Below are 14,374 nucleotides of genomic sequence, written 5' to 3' on the forward strand. Positions count from 1 at the left end.
ATCATATAGTACTCTCTAACGAACTCACTATATGATTCAGGAAGCGACTGAAGAACCCAATCAACAGCTAACTCACCTGAAATCTCGACACCCAACATCCTTAACCTGTTAATGTGTGACTTTATCTCCAAGACGTGTGCACACACAGGTTTCCCATCTTCTTGTTTACTTGCCAATAGGGCTTGAGTGAGCTTGAACTTTTCAAGCCTTTGAACTTGTGGGTTAGGGAGAATAATTGGAGGAGGTGGAGGAAGTGAAGCATGACTCTCATTTCCTTGATCGTATCGTGGAACGTCATCTTCATTTGGAAAGCTTGTTCCAAGGGACTTGGGAAGACCATTGTAAGATTTAGACATCTACAAAACGGGAGAAAATTCAAGTTAGTTTATAAGAATCCTTGATGTAACACCCAAATGAAACATCAAGGCTAGGATCCAACAGAACATTCTACAACCTAGAAGAGGGATGCCGTAATCTAGTTGCAGAATATTTGAAGTTAGGTAAATGACGATTTACCAATTCCCACCATGAAAAACAAAAATGAAGTTTAAGTTTTAAATGAATTGAAACTCCTAGATCTTTTGAGATTCATTGAACTTTTCAATGGCATGTTTAATCTCGATTATGCCCTTCAAATTTGCGACTGGGATACCGAGGATCACAAACAAGGTGTGAATAACCATACGAATCTACGTGATGCACTCAATGATACTATCACCTAATCAATGTGCCGGTTAACCACATACGCTCCATTGATCTATGATAAACATCGAGCCACCCTTCGCCACCAATGTCAATCCCAAATTAGTGTGCCGGTTAACCACACACGCTCCACTAACGTTTGACAAGGGTACGAAGTGTAATTCCATGGATTAGCATACAATTTCACATTTTGCCTAAAGTAACTAGAATTTGGGAATTTGTAAAAGCATGTACTTACTTTGTACTTCATTATACTTATAATGGAAGCTTTCGTCTTATCCTACCCGTTCGGCTAACGACTCTCCACTAGTCAAGAGTGCGGTGGGTAAGAGTGGATACCCATTCAATCGTCATTTTATAGGCAATTTCCTTAAACACCCCTTATAGATCAGCTTCGTGAATGACGCCTACTAACAGTAAGACTGACTGTTTACTCATAGATATATAAAATATTAGACTTTTAATGTCACATATATATATATATATATATATATATATATATATATATATATATAGTATAGGGTGTATTTTTTACAGTTTTAAAATACTAGGTGGTTTTATTAACTTTCTCTTTTAATTAAACTTTTAATTAACTTAACAAAACCATAAGGGTGTAATTTGAACTTTTCAAAATACGAGGGTTTTAGAATTTAACATTTCAAAATTAAACTTTTAATCAACTTTTAAATTCAAAAACTTGAGGGCAAGTTTTGAACTTTTCAAAACAATTAGGTTTAAAAAATTTTCGAAAAATTAAAACCTTTTAATATTAAATATTAAAATTTGATTTAATAATTATCCAAAATTAAAAAATTAATTTGAATTATTAAATCTTGGAGGACATCTATTAAATTAAACACTTAATTTAACCTAATCTCTTAAATCCCCTAAAATTCGAAATTATGGGATGAGATAATTCAAAATCTTTAATTACCAAATTTAAACACTTAAAAGATAATTATAAGATATGGCATTATCCAAATCCCTAAAAATTAGGATGTAATCTTGGGGAGGAGGCCAATTTCGAAATCCTAGGGTTGGATAACCCTAGAATTCGAAATCTTGGAAGCTAAGGAAAGGATTTGGGAAACCCTAACCAAATTTCGAAATTTAGGGTTTATGAACCCTAATTTCGAAAATCATGCCTTTAGGGTTTATTGGCTATAAACCCTAGTATGTCAAATTCATACTTTTGTATAGAATCTAATTGAAAACAAAAACCAATGGCTGTGATACCACTGATGGGTTTTATACAAACAATCCTATGTGTGCATGCAACCCTAGAGTTGGATCTATGTTATCACTATTAGTTATACAACATTATGAACACATAAGGAATCCTAGCATGCTCCTAGTAATTTCGAAATTCACATAGGAGAATAGAATACATATCTTTTTGTTGTTATATAGTAATAACAACAAATTCCTTGAGTTTCCTTAGCTCTTGAAAGCAAGTACCACAAGTGTAGTACCTCTAATGGCTCACAAACACACTTTGGGTGAGAGGATGAATATGAGAGAGAGAGGAGGAAAAGTACTAAGCTCCAAAATTCGTCCCTAGTAGGGTTTTCCCAAGGAGTGGTCGAATTCTAGTGCCTTAGGGTGCTATTTATACTTGAGGCTAGCTAGGGTTTCAAGGTGGAAACCCTAATCCCTTAGCTTAGGGCCTAAGCAAGTCCATGGACTCCTTTCCTTAAGCCCTTGGACGAAAACTCCTAGATCCTTCTAGGATTTTCATTCAAGCCTTAATAAAGGTGATCCAATAGCCCAAAGTCTCAACTATCAAATAATTACAAAACAGCCCTTGTACTTTTAATTAATTCCTTTAATCCCGAAATTAATTCCTAATTAATTTCTGATTAAATACTAATTAATAATATGATTCCAAATTATTATATTAATCATATAATATAATAAATAAATCATATTTATGCCCTAATCAACCTCTATCCTCAACTGTTATCCTGTCTAGTCACCCGTGTGAAGGCAACCCAAAAGGACCAGGCTCACAATCGGGTCAAGTACATACCAAAATAGTTATGGACTTAGACACTAATCCAACATCTTTCGCTCTGACCATCGGTCTGCGGATGGTAAGTTGTACTTAAACACAACTTTGTACCCAATTCCTCTTGTAGACTCCTCCAAAACCTTGACGTGAAACGGCTATCACGGTCTGACACTATCGTTAAAGGAACACCGTGAAGTCTTACTACTTCCTTCAAATAATCATTAGCGAGCTTATCCATAGACCATCTTTCATTGGCTGCTATGAAGTGTGCACTCTTAGTGAATCGATCAACGCCTACCCAAATCATGTCGTGACCGTCCTTCGTTCTGGGCAGTTTAGTGACAAAATCCATGGTGATGTCTTCCCATCTACCCATGGGTACAAGTAAAGGTTCTAAAATCCCATACGGTTTCTGATGTTGTGCCTTAACTCTCGCACATGTCATACATTCAGCCACATACTTCGTAACATCGAGCTTCATCGTCGGCCACCAGTAGTAGGGTTTCAGATCCCTATACATTTTTTTTGCTGCCGTGATGGATCAAGTACATGGTCTTGTGAGCTTCTTCCATCAGAAGATCTCTTATTCCTCCCGTTTTGGGTACCCAAATCCTATCTTGGAATACCTTCAATCCTTGATTATTCATACCAAACACCAGCGTTTTTCCCAAACGCTCTTCCTTTCGGTCATTTTTCTCTGAACTTTCTTCTTGAGCTTTCTTGATACTTTCCACAATCGTTGAGACAACTTCAATCCTTAATGCCCTTGGCCTTTTCCTTTCAAGGCTCACTTTTCGGCTTAAAGCATCTGCTACGAGATTTGCTTTACCAGGGTGGTAAAGTATCTCGCAATCGTAATCTTTAAGCAACTCTAGCCAACGTCATTGTCTCATATTCAATTCCTTCTGATTGAAGAGATACTGAAGACTTTTATGATCAGTGAAAAGCTTGCACTTCGTGCCGTAACGATAATGACTCCATATCTTTAGTGCAAATACTACCGCTGCCAACTCCAGATCATGAGTGGGGTAGTTCTTTTTGTGTTCTTTCAATTGTCTCGATGCATACGCTATCACTTTATCCCTTTGGGTCAGAACACAACCTAACCCAACTCCAGATGCATCGCTATAAACTAAAGAGTATTCAACTCCCTCGGGTAGAGAAAGAATCGGTGCTTCACACAACTTCTTCTTTAACTTCTCGAATGCTTCTTCGTGCTTCTCAATCCAAGTATAAGTGGATCCTTTATGGGTCAAAGCTGTCAATGGAGCAGCTATCGATGAAAAACCTTGGATAAACCTTCAGTAATATCCGGCTAATCCCAGAAATCTTCTGATGTCTGTAGGACTCTTTGGTCGTTCCCACTTCATTAACGCTTCAATCTTTGCTGGATCAACCATGATCCCTTCTTGGTTAACCACATGACCCAAGAATTGGACTTCTCGAATCCAAAAATCACATTTGGAGAACTTGGCGTACAACTTCTCGTTTTTCAATACTTATAACACTTCTCGCAGGTGCTTGCCATGCTCCTGCTGGCTCTTTGAGTAAACCAGAATGTCATCTATGAACACTATTACGGATTTATCGAGGAACGGTTTACAAACCCTGTTCATCAAATCCATGAATGCCGCTGGAGCATTGGTTAGTCCAAATGACATAACCAAGAACTGATAGTGTCCATATCTTGTTCTGAATGCGGTTTTCTCAATATCTTGTTCTCGCACCTTCAGCTGATGATAACCTGACCTAAGATCGATCTTAGAGTAATAGCTGAACCTTGCAGCTGATCGAACAAGTCATCAATCCTTGGCAACGGGTACTTGTTCTTCACTATTGCTTTGTTTAGCTCTTTGTACTCTATACACATCCTCATGCTACCGTCCTTCTTTTTCATTAATAACATCGGAGCTCCCCAGGGTGATGAACTAGGTCTAATGAAACCGTTGTCCAACAACTCTTGAAGTTGCATCATAAGCTCCTTCATCTCCGTCGGTGCTAAACGGTATGGTGCTTTTGCTATTGGTGTCGTTCCTGGTGACAAGTCTATTCGAAACTCTACTTGTCTATCAGGGGGCAATCCAGGAAGATCTTTAGGAAAGACTTCCGGATAATCACACACCACTGGTATATTTTGAATTTCCTTTTTCTCCTTCTTAGCATCGATCACAAATGCCAAGTATGATGTGCATCCCTTAGACAAACATTTTATGGCTTTCATTAGGGAAATGATCCCATAATTCACTCTATGTTTGTCCCCATACACCACAAATGACTCTTTTCCAGGCGGGTTTACTCTTACTATATTCTTCTTGCACAATATCTCGGCATCATTGGCGCTAAGCCATTCCATTCCCAGTACGATATCGAAACCATTCAGCTCAATAGGCAACAACTCCTTATGGAATTCGTTTTCGTTTAAGTCGATGACGATATTCCTAATGCAATTGCTAATAAGTATGAATTTTCCACTGGCAACTTCTACAACTAGGTCATCTAGTCTTCCATCAAATTTATATGATATAAAGGATTAACTTGCTCAAACAATATATTGGCATGCAATCCATTTACAAGAAAGGTACCTGAAGCAACGTCCGCTGCTTCCTTCGCGGCTTCGAGTGTCATCTGGAAAGCTCTGGCTTTTGGCTTCGGTGGGACATTAGGCCTTGCAGCCTCCTTCTTTTTCGGACAGTCCCTTAAGAGGTGCCTTTCCTTATTACAACCATAACAAACTTTCTTGTTGAACGTGCACTCGTTGGCATAGTGCCCAGGCTTCCCACATTTAATACAAGTGACCTCCCCATCATATTTCCCAGGATGTTTCTTTTTGCACTTTTCGCACCATTTCGCTTCGCCTCCTCCTCCTCTCGAACCAGACTTCGAGGATTTACTTTTCTTGTTGGATCTCGAAGATCCCTCGAACTTCCTCTTCTCACCCAGCTCAGTTCTCTCCAGACCCCTTTATTTTAGTTGGGTCTCAACATGCTTGGATGCTCTAACGACTGCCTTCAGCGTGCTTTCCATTTTGACTGTTGGGCCAAAGTCTGATGGCAATCCGTTAGCAAATTTCTCTATCTTATCGAGTTCAGTCGGTACCAAGTATGGAAATAGCTTCATCTTCTCAGTGAACGCAGTAGCATAGTCATCAATGCTCATTTTCCCTTTCTTCAAGTTCTGGAACTCATTGTTTAGATCGATCAAATCTATCTCGAAGCAGTACTGCATCTTCAACTGTTCCATGAATGCTTCCCAAGACATCTTCAAAGCTTCTCCTTGTGGCATCGTATCCGCCAACAATTTCCACCAGCTCAAGACTCCGGTCTTTAGTTGTCGAACCGCAAAGACGGTTTTCTGCTTATCACTACAATTGCAGCTTTCAAATACCATCTCCATTTTCGAGATCTAGTCCATAATCTCCACAAGCTTTGGGTTTCCGAAAAGACTTGGTGGTTTGGCACCCAAGAAGTTCTTATACATACGTCCATCTCGGTCGATTTCCCTCTCCGGGTCATTCCTTCTCACCACTGGGGGTTCCACTTGACTGACAGTACAGCTGTTATTCCTTTCTTCAGACTCTCCCTCATTCTGTTCTGGTTGTTCAACATGCATTGAAGGTTCATTTATGTTATTCAGCAACAATTGTCTCATTTCTTCCCTCTGTTCAGCCATCATAACTCGAATCATGACTTGAACTCCAACCATTATGACTGGTTTAGGTGAAGCTTCTACTATCGGCACCTGTTCAATCCCTTGGGGTTGAGGTCGTTGATTCCTGTTTCCATTTGCGTCTCCAGCTCCACTTCTGGTTCTTACCATTTCGATCTATACACGAAATTAGGTGAATTTAGATCTTTATTCACGATAGACGTATAAATTCTCCTCATCACTCCGAAACGTTACATGCTAGTTCTAATATCGTATTTGAACGCTTAAAATCCTGAACACATAAGGTTTCCAAATCCGGTCGGCAACAAACCATAGATCCGAAAAATTATAGCATACAAGGAAAACATAAAGCATTTAGCACATAAAAGCATTTTAGCCATCTTTCCTAAAATAAACTAGTGCTCGTGTCTAAAATATGGAAGACACTCATCTCACGATCATCGCTTAACATTTTAAGTTTAAGTCTAGAAATCCTACAAATTCCTAGTTCGCTTAAACTAATGCTCTGATACCAATCGTGACATCCCCATTTTTACGGCCAGAAAAGACCGATTTCGTTTATGCTTTTATAATAAAATCAGAGTAATATTTCAAAGAAAGTGTTGCCGAATTTGTTCCCAAAACAAAATATGATAAAAATTTATCAAAGCATTTCTTAAAGGAAATGTATTTTCATTAGATGACAAAACCTGGGATGTCATCATCAATAAAGATCAAAAACATAAACAAAAAATCATAGGCCATAAAACAAAATTGGCCTTAAAACAATATAGGCCTTACAACGTTCTATTTATTTTATATTGGCCTATAAATCCATAATCCCTCGTCAGATCATCCAACTATGCTTTTTCCACTACCTGTAATACAAGAAAATGAGTGGGTCAGGCTGGGGAGCCTGGTGAGCATATAGGGTTTTCAACCCACAATAAATAAGATTATTATTTTCAACAATCATTAAACCCGATTACCCGTTCCCGTTATCCTCACCTTACGTCCCTAAAGCATCTATCACAAGGGACCTATCCTAAGGAATTTCATCGGGGTTGGACACTACCGGTAAGGGGATTCCTCAGCCATATGCGTCCGTAAGGCAATCATTGGGGGGGGGGGGGATGGAGTACACCGGTGAACACATCGTTCACAAACACCTACAGGTTGCGAGCCTGCTAGCGTTCCACTGGACTTCCTAGAAAAGTCCGTGGTCGTCATCGATACTCCGCTAGATGACTGGATCAACGTCGACCTCAAGGCCTCTCATCATTTTATTTCATCACACACCAACTATTTCATCTACCCATGTTTTACCCAACATATTTGTAGATATAAAATGCATATACAGTTCAGAGCTAGAAACAAAGTTTAAATCTTTCATACAACATAGATCTCAAAGTATAAAACATACATATACAGTTTAGATTTGAAAAGTTTAGATCTGAAGTGAGAAAGTCTACATCTGAAGGAAAAGGGTTCAGATCTTGTAGGAAAGTTTAGATCTGAAAGAAAAAGTTCAGATCTGAGAAGAAAGAGGTTTAGATCTTTCATTCAGCATAGATCCCAAGTAAACATATAATTTATATACACATAGCACGCAATTTATATTAAATACTTCATATCTATGTGTAAGATGAAAGTGAGTACACACTCACATGATAAGGAGTGATTCGGACAACACTTCGCTTCTTAGAATGATCTCCTTTGACGAAATCGGGAAGTTTGCTTGAAAATAGGGCTCTGCACGGGCAGAGTTTCAAACTGAAAAACTCTTTTTCTTGGAGCCTTAGGGCTCTCCGGGGCTTCCTTCGGGGGCTAGGGGGTTTTCCTAGGCTTTAGGGGAGTTTAGGGTGGCTAGAGAGAGAAAGTAGTGAGAGAGAGAAGATTTTGGAGTGAAGAAAGTGGCTGCCCTCAGCCTCCTTTTATAGGCGAGGCCTTGGACGAACGCGGGGCCTCGGACAGCTCGGCCTTACACACGTGGCGAGATTTCGGTGGTGGTGCGTGACTCATCTCGGACCGCAGAAGACAGAAGTATGCTGGGCGTTCCGAGCTTTGTACACGGAGCGTAGTACGAACGTTGGGCATCCGAAGGTACCCCACATCAATTTTAAGGTTCTTTCAAATTTTACTCACACCCTCAATATCTGATTTATATATATATATATATATATATATATATATATATATATATACTAATTTAGAAGTACCAGATGAACAACACTTCCCTGTAATTGGTGGGTTTTTTCTTATTTGTTTTGCTTTATTTTTTATTTTTTTATCCATATTTATCTATTATAGTGGATTACAGATGTAATGAGCTGTGTTTATACCATCTACGTGGTCGGTTTTTGTCATCCCCACCGCTTCTGATCTCGATTTCCACAAATTTTCCACCGCCTTATAAGTTCCTCCAACCCCTTCTCACCCCCGTTCTCCCTTATTCCGTGCTTCTCCACGTGAACCTCTTCAAAGTCATCGGATTTTTCTTTCTAGATTTGTGGATTAACCTCATGGCCTGGAAAACCCTAGCGTATAATCGACCTCCTACAAGCTCTTCAGATCGCTCAATTGCAGGTTCATCTTGTAGAAACTCTACTTCTCCTTCCTTGTCTGTAAGTGTATTACCCACGATGATTTGCATCTTTAGGTTTGATTTTATGCCCTAATCCTCACTCGATTTGGATCTGCTTGGTTGGCGACCCACCGTTACCGGAGATTATGAACCTGATTCAGGTGGGTTTGAGCCCTAATTTTTTATAATTTGTGCTTTGTTGTTTTTAATTTTCGGATTACTCCCTCACCGTGGGTTGCAGGTCCTTCCCAAGAACATGCTTTCGGGTCGGGTGTGTGTATGTTGCTTCACAGTTTCGATGATTATAGGGATGCAATGCTTGAAAACCTAGAAGATGAAGCTAAACCTCTGGTAAGCATCTTGTATTCATATCTATTCTTAAAACACTCATCTGATATAAGATGTTTTCCATCTTCCATCATTCAGTTTACCTATACTCTTTTTATTAAATTCCAATTTGCAAGATGATAAAAGCGATTTAGAATATGATCTTGAAGTTTCTCCACCTGTCAACAACAAAGCTTCAATGGAGGCTGTAGCATGTGTGAAGGTAACCGAGAATACTTCCATTTAATCAGGTGCTATATAACTATATAAGTAACTGTCGCTCCAATTTCACTACAAAACCCTAAACCCTTAGCATAAGTGTTGTTGAACTGATTGAATGCTTCAGGTCCTCATAGCTTCACATGATCCACATTGGGTTTCAATTTACTTGGCAGGTACCTTTCTGTGGTTGCGATTCCATTGATGTAGGCAGAAAAAGAAAGTGTCTACATTTATTCTTCGTAATTAATCTTAGAAGTTGGTATGTACACATCCAATATGTTTTCTCTTTTACTTTCAATTATGCAATCTTTTTTCACGCAACATTTTTAATGCTTTGGAACATGGGGAGGGGCGTTGCTGAACTGTTGAGCTTTCAGAGTGTTTAGGATTCCAAAACCATGATTAAAGGTAACCTATTTTTTAAATATGATTGTCTTGATTTCTTGCTTTGAACATGATTTTGTTGAGAAATTGTCTTTGTATGTTGTAGGTGGGTCTATTTGTGACGATTGGAAGATTTGAACATGAATCATTACCTTGGGAAAGAAGACCTGGGCACTACCAGTGAAGAAAGGTAATATTTCTCTTATTATCTCATATCTTACATTTTTTTTACTATTAGATGATGATAAAATAAAGGGTAAACATACGGATCCAAATTGATAATTGATGTTATATACTTATAGGCTAAGAAATAAACATTTTTTTGCTTTTATTTTGTGACTATTTAAAAAAAAAAAGAATATTCCATTTATATCATTAAACCTGCAAGATATGGATGCCCTTTTGGATTTTGTTTATTTAGTTAAATGTCATAAAGATCCTTCAATATTTACAACACTGAACCAATATCATTAATGATGATAATTGATAAATATGTAATTTTATTCTTAAGCTGTCAACAGATAAAAACGCTATAATTTTGAATAGGAATTCAAATAAATCATAATTGACACCCACAAGATGCTGTCAAAAATTGTAAGAAAATCATAAATTATCCAAATATAGAATCTTGAAACAGGTCGAACAACATGTTAACTAATATAGTAATATTTTTTTTAATGATGTTTATTCGGATTTTCTTGCATGATTTTTAGTTTTTATCAGTGTTGCAAAACTCGGCCGAGTACTCGGCCGATTACTCGGAATCGGCCCTCCACCGAGGCGAGTAATGTGAAATCGGCAAAAAAAACTCGGATTAAGTCAAACTCGGTCAAAATCGGTCAACATCTCTCTAACTCGGGCCTACTCGGTATTACTCGGTCAAATGGTCAAAATTGTCATAAAAAGAAAAAAAATCAAGAATTTCAAGATTAATATGCATAATACACTTAATGATTTATTATTTAACACACACATATGATTATTACTACATATATATCTTAAAATTTTAGTAATTATTTATGAAGTGAGACATTTGTGCGTATTTCAGTTTTTATGTATTAACATGTATCTAATTTTGTTATATATTTCAATCAAATTATGATTTTGACATATATAATTTTCCTAGAAATATTTCTACATGAATTACCGAATCTGAGTACTCCTCGAGTACTCCCGAGTACTCGCTACTCCCCAGTCGGCTGAGCAGGTACCAAGTAGCGAGTTCTACAACCTTGGTTTTTATTTTAATTTATAAGTCCAAATGAAATAAATAGTAACATATAACATCCTGTTTTTTTTCAGTTTATTTCTTAATAAGCCACTGTCCTTGGAAAAATCTACTAATTATAGCATTGTACTGTTTTTTTTTTCTTATTAGGACATTGTACTTTAATAAATTTACCTAATTTTAGCAATAAATATAAATTTCAATTTGCATGACATTCCTATATTTGAATATATTTTTTCAAAGTACAAAACTGTAACAAGAAAAATTTAAAGTAGGATGCTATAGCAAACAAGTTTATAAAAGTACAAAACTGACTCTAATTTTTATCAAAATTTCAGGTCTTTCCCGTTAGGCCCAGGTCCAAACGCCTCCCATAATTCAATTATGGTGAGTCCTTATCTCTTATATTAGATATGTATTTTTTTTTTACAAAAGTCAACATTCTAAACTTTGTGTTTGACCACACAGGATACACCAAAAGTCATCGACTTAAAGCACGAATCACCGCTAGACATGGAATCTGAAATGAGTCGATAGTATAACCATGTCTCCAAGGGTATAGATGTCAAAGAGCAAGACTACACCAATACATGGAATCTGAAATGAGTCAATAGTATAACCATGTCTCCAAGGGTATAGATGTCAAAGAGCAAGACTACACCAACAGAAAGTGTCGCCAAAACTTTAGATTATATACATGGATGAAAATGAGGGTCTATTTTTTTTATGTGAAATTCAAGTTTGTATTTAGTTGAAAAAGAAATGGTTTTTCCGTTTGTGTTTTTTGTTTATTTCTTCATCTGTTATTGCTATTTTCGTTTTGACCCTAGACAGGTTTTTCTAGCGGATCCAATCCCGCAAAGCGGGACTCTTCCCTAGTTTTCTATAAATATCTAATTATCTATAATTAATAAATATTTAATAAAAGATTAACATGAACATTTTATTTGTGTATTTTATTTTATATGAAAGAGAAATTAATATGCTATTAAACGAACAAATCATATAATTTTATGTTTCTATTTTATCAGTTAGTTATAATCGATTAAGGCTGGTTGTGTTTATATGAATCTTTTTCGATTAATATTCTTGTCTATATTTTTAATTTATGTTAAGTTTAATTTATTATATTAATATATTTTGTTTTATAGTATATAATTAGTTAAATAAATATTAATAAGCTACAAACTAAATATTTCTTAATATTGTCATGTATATGGTTTAATATAGTACTAAGGCCCCGTTTGATACACATCTTTTCAGGTCCAAACATATCTTTCTGGCTGAATGGACTGGAAAGACTGTTTGATTTGCACAAAAAAAGGTCTTTCCCGGTAAGATATGTCTTTTCCAGAAAGCTCCAAAATCATATCTTTCTGGCTGAATTGGCTGAAAAGAAAATTATGCAGCAAACCCGGCCTCTTTCTTTCTTTCTTGGATTATTAATATTTTTTAAATAACTTTTTTTAAATTTATTTTTTATTGAATTATTACGTTTTTTTCATCATTCAGCACAATCAATCAGATGTACAATCAAACAATATGGTTTCTTTCCCAGTCAGAAAACTTTCCCAGACAACACTTTACCAGACAACACTTTCCCAGACAGAAACTATCAAATGGAACCTAAGTCAATATAATAACCAAATTGGTTTTATACTAAGTTTATATATATATATATATATATATATATATATATATATATATATATATATATATATATATATATATATATATATATATATTCTAATAAAAGAATAATTTTATTCTCGTTTTGATATGTATCATCTTATTAGACCTCTTAATTAATGCATATTTTATTCTTCTTTTGCTATGTGCCACCTTATTATGTCTCCTAATTAAACTTGTCACTTGTCAATCTATTGATCATTTATTTCAAATTTTAAAATTAAATTTCTCACTCTATCTACATTAAATTAATAACATTAAAATAAAATTAATACAAATTATAAAGTGATATAATTTCACATATTTATTTAAATCAATGATTATAATTTTATATAACTAAAAAAATCTCTTAATTAATAATTTATTTAAAATAATTGATTAATAATTTTGAGTTTTTGTTATAAAAGTTTAATTAATTTTGTAACCGTGGTTCCCACGGGTTATAAACTAGTGTGTATATATATATATATATATATATATATATATATATATATATATATATATATATATATATATTCTAATAAATGAAGGTTTTTTCGCCACATTTCTCACTCTCATTAAATTTGCCAAATGTCATTTTGTGGTTATTTTGAATTAATTTCTTTTCCACATGTCATTTTATGAGTTTTTCAATTTTAATAAATTTCACATAATACTTTAATGTAATAATTACAATAAATATAGTAATAAATGAATATTAATTTTATTAATGAACTTACCTTCTTATTTCAAAATTCTCAATTAAAACTCATTAATTTATTTTGTTTACTTACTTAAATTTAAAAGATAAAAAAAATCAATTTTAATAATTTATTATTTTTCTTATTTTCTTATAAATCCAAAGTTCTTAAATATTTAGACAATTATTCTTAATTTTGTTTAATTAACCCATGTAATACATGAGTCTTACACCTAGTATGCATTAATTAAGATGTCTAATAAGATGATACATGCATTAATGCATACTAGGTGTAAGACCCATGTATTACATGGGTTAATTAAACAAAATTAAGAATAAATGTCTAAATATTTAAGAACTTTGGATTTATAAGAAAATAAGAAAAATAATAAATTATTAAAATTGATTTTTTTATCGTTTAAATTTAAGTAAGTAAACAAAATAAACTAATGAGTTTTAATTGAGAATTTTGAAATAAGAAGGTAAGTCCATTAATAAAATTAATATTCATTTATTACTACATTTATTGTGATTATTACATTAAAATATTATGTGAAATTTATTAAAATTGAAAAACTCATAAAATGACATGTGGAAAAGAAATTAATTCAAAAAAACCACAAAATGACATTTGGAAAATTTAATGAGAGTGTGACATGTGGCAAAAAAACCTTCATTTATTAGAGTAGATTTTATTTTTCTTTTGCTATGTGTCACCTTATTATATCTCCTAATTAAACTTGTCACTTGTCAATCTATTGAGCATTCATTTAAAATTTTAAAATTTAAATTTCTCACTCTATCTACATTAAATTAATAACATTAAAATAAAATTAATACAAATTATAAAGTGATATAATTTCACATATTTATTTAAATTAATGATTATAATTTTATATAACT

The 14,374-nt window shown here is 34.6% G+C and overlaps 1 long non-coding RNA gene across 4 annotated transcripts; it reads left to right on the forward strand.

Moving 5' to 3' along the window:
* Positions 1-8,696: 8,696 nt before the first annotated feature.
* LOC145166658 (uncharacterized) lies at positions 8,697-11,879 on the forward strand. 4 transcript variants are annotated; one of them, XR_013740649.1, is made up of 10 exons: positions 8,697-8,944; positions 9,018-9,103; positions 9,184-9,293; positions 9,407-9,492; positions 9,665-9,899; positions 9,982-10,065; positions 10,589-10,743; positions 11,002-11,082; positions 11,442-11,490; positions 11,572-11,879. It is a non-coding gene; the product is annotated as an uncharacterized LOC145166658 (long non-coding RNA). The 4 variants fall into 4 exon arrangements; XR_013740648.1 differs by lacking the exon at positions 10,589-10,743 and having other exon boundaries at positions 8,700-8,944; XR_013740647.1 differs by lacking the exons at positions 10,589-10,743; positions 11,002-11,082 and having other exon boundaries at positions 8,700-8,944; positions 9,407-9,520; positions 9,616-9,899.
* Positions 11,880-14,374: the final 2,495 nt, after the last annotated feature.

Source organism: Lactuca virosa, chromosome 3 (genome assembly GCF_052849685.1).
Source record: "Lactuca virosa cultivar CGN04683 chromosome 3, Lactuca_virosa_CGN04683_v6, whole genome shotgun sequence".
NCBI classification, from domain to species: Eukaryota; Viridiplantae; Streptophyta; class Magnoliopsida; order Asterales; family Asteraceae; genus Lactuca; species Lactuca virosa.